Source organism: Ambystoma mexicanum, chromosome 2q (assembly GCF_040938575.1).
Source record: "Ambystoma mexicanum isolate Mex_15411 chromosome 2q, UKY_AmexF1_1, whole genome shotgun sequence".
Classification (NCBI taxonomy): Eukaryota; Metazoa; Chordata; class Amphibia; order Caudata; family Ambystomatidae; genus Ambystoma; species Ambystoma mexicanum.
The window spans coordinates 691763401-691765900 of record NC_090924.1 but is presented as its reverse complement, the minus strand read 5'-3'; the positions used below and the strand labels follow the sequence as shown (position 1 = coordinate 691765900).

The 2500-nt window shown below is 55.3% G+C and overlaps 3 non-coding genes across 3 annotated transcripts; all 3 read left to right on the top strand.

Moving 5' to 3' along the window:
* The first annotated feature begins 445 nt into the window (after nt 1-445).
* TRNAV-AAC (transfer RNA valine (anticodon AAC)) lies at nt 446-518 on the top strand. Its single transcript has one exon. It is a non-coding gene; the product is annotated as a tRNA-Val (tRNA).
* Nucleotides 519-806: 288 nt separating this feature from the next.
* TRNAL-CAA (transfer RNA leucine (anticodon CAA)) lies at nt 807-918 on the top strand. The gene is made up of 2 exons: nt 807-844; nt 873-918. It is a non-coding gene; the product is annotated as a tRNA-Leu (tRNA).
* Nucleotides 919-2248: 1330 nt separating this feature from the next.
* Nucleotides 2249-2321, top strand: TRNAV-AAC (transfer RNA valine (anticodon AAC)). Its single transcript has one exon. It is a non-coding gene; the product is annotated as a tRNA-Val (tRNA).
* Nucleotides 2322-2500: the final 179 nt, after the last annotated feature.

Here is a 2500-nt window from a genome sequence, read left to right as displayed (position 1 = left end):
TTTTGGAGCGCCGAAAACAAAAAACACAGAGTCCCCAATTCCCCCCCAAAAATAGTTTGTGCGTGACCGTATCTGGTTCGATGCCCGTCGCCAATGGTTGGCTGCTTTTAAGCCCATGGCCCAAGAGGCAGTGTTGGAAATTCCCCCTCCTTTGTAATCATGCGCTGGCGGCGAGCTGATGTATAAAGGTTTGGACATGCCTTCTGGGTGGGGACTGCCATGGCTCGCGCCACTGTTGCATCCAGCTTGGTCTTTTGTATGTGTCTGCAGCCTGTGTGTGAGGTGCTGTGAGTGCTGCCATGTAGGTCCGGCGCAGGCTTGCGCCAAACTTTCACGTTGGTGTGTGCCACCTGGCAGGTACCAGCGGGCCCCATGAGACATCAGTGCCACAAAGCCTTTCAACTGAAAGCTGTCCCAGCACACTAGAGCGCAGCCTACCAGAGCTGTTTCTGTAGTGTAGTGGTTATCACATTCGCCTAACACGTGAAAGGTCCCCGGTTCGAGACCGGGCAGAAACATGGTGCTGGTTTCTTTTTATTTCCACAATGTCAATCGGACACATTTGACCGCATGCATGTTTCGACAGGTATGGACAGGCCGGCACTACGCCATGAGTGATCTGAGGCCAGCCCTTATTTGCACCCTGCAAACTGTCCACTGGCTCCATCAGTGGGTGTTTCCTGCCATCCCTGGGTCCTTAAGTGAGTGTTTGGGTACTTTTGATGCAGAGATCGGGGCATGAAAACCGGCGCTGGCACCTGGCGACATTGGGTACTGAAGAATCTTTCCCAATCCTGCCCATAGCTGTCAGGGTGGCCGAGTGGTCTAAGGCGCCAGACTCAAGAGGCGCAGCTCTTCCCTGCATCTGGGTGTTCTGGTCTCCGATTGGAGGCGTGGGTTCAAATCCCACTCCTGACAAGCCAGGCTCATTTTTTTGAGCACATTTCAGAGTGTAAGGCTTGCGGAAAACCTCGTGGGGGCCCCCGAATGCAGCGCCCGGCAAGCCTCCCTGTTCTCTTCTGCTGCCTTGCAACTGGAGCTGTCTGCCAGAGACGCCGGAGGCACACCTGCCCTTAAACCCCCACTGGCCCACGGCTGCAAAACCTGCATTTTCTAGTGGCTGGCTTGGTGGCATATGTCACTGAGCCCAGTCTACTCAGGAAGTGAAAAAAGTCCCCTTCACAGTTGGAGAAAGTGCTCTCCTGCCACCTGTCGGTCGTTGAAGGCACCACACCTCAGCAAAATAAAAATAAAAAAACAGACATGCTGAGTTCGGGGGATGTAAAGGTATTTACATAGCAAGAACAAGGGGCTGTTGGGAGATGACAGAATCCATGCTGCCCCAGAGTTCTCTTCTGAAATTCGCAGGAATCCAGAGGTTGGAGCGGGCTGAGGGAGTGCGCCTTCTTGCCTCTGTCGGCTTTCAAGACACATCCTCCTGCTGGGAAGCTGCCCACCCTGAGCAGCACAGGTTTGCGCTCTAGGCCGGTCGGCCACATATATCTCGCCTGATCGAGCCCGATCGAGCGGCAGCAGATGGCCTTTGGCCAGCGAAGGCTGCCGCTCTTCTTCTTGTTTCTCTGCTTGAGAGGCAGCTCAGTCCTCTGCGCTTGCGCCAGGGGCAGGCCACGTGACACGCAGGGGTCAGGCCGTGGAGAGACTGGGGCATGGCGCCAAGTGAGGTAAGCAGACCGCCCCCCTCCCCCTCACTGCTCTCTGCATGCGGTGGCTCGTTGGTCTAGGGGTATGATTCTCGCTTAGGGTGCGAGAGGTCCCGGGTTCAAATCCCAGACGAGCCCTTTTTTTTGGAGCGCCGAAAACAAAAAACACAGAGTCCCCAATTCCCCCCCAAAAATAGTTTGTGCGTGACCGTATCTGGTTCGATGCCCGTCGCCAATGGTTGGCTGCTTTTAAGCCCATGGCCCAAGAGGCAGTGTTGGAAATTCCCCCTCCTTTGTAATGATGCGCTGGCGGCGAGCTGATGTATAAAGGTTTGGACATGCCTTCTAGGTGGGGACTGCCATGGCTCGCGCCACTGTTGCATCCAGCTTGGTCTTTTGTATGTGTCTGCAGCCTGTGTGTGAGGTGCTGTGAGTGCTGCCATGTAGGTCCGGCGCAGGCTTGCGCCAAACTTTCACGTTGGTGTGTGCCACCTGGCAGGTACCAGCGGGCCCCATGAGACATCAGTGCCACAAAGCCTTTCAACTGAAAGCTGTCCCAGCACACTAGAGCGCAGCCTACCAGAGCTGTTTCTGTAGTGTAGTGGTTATCACATTCGCCTAACACGCGAAAGGTCCCCGGTTCGAGACCGGGCAGAAACATGGTGCTGGTTTCTTTTTATTTCCACAATGTCAATCGGACACATTTGACCGCATGCAGGTTTCGACAGGTATGGACAGGCCGGCACTACGCCATGAGTGATCTGAGGCCAGCCCTTATTTGCACCCTGCAAACTGTCCACTGGCTCCATCAGTGGGCGTTTCCTGCCATCCCTGGGTCC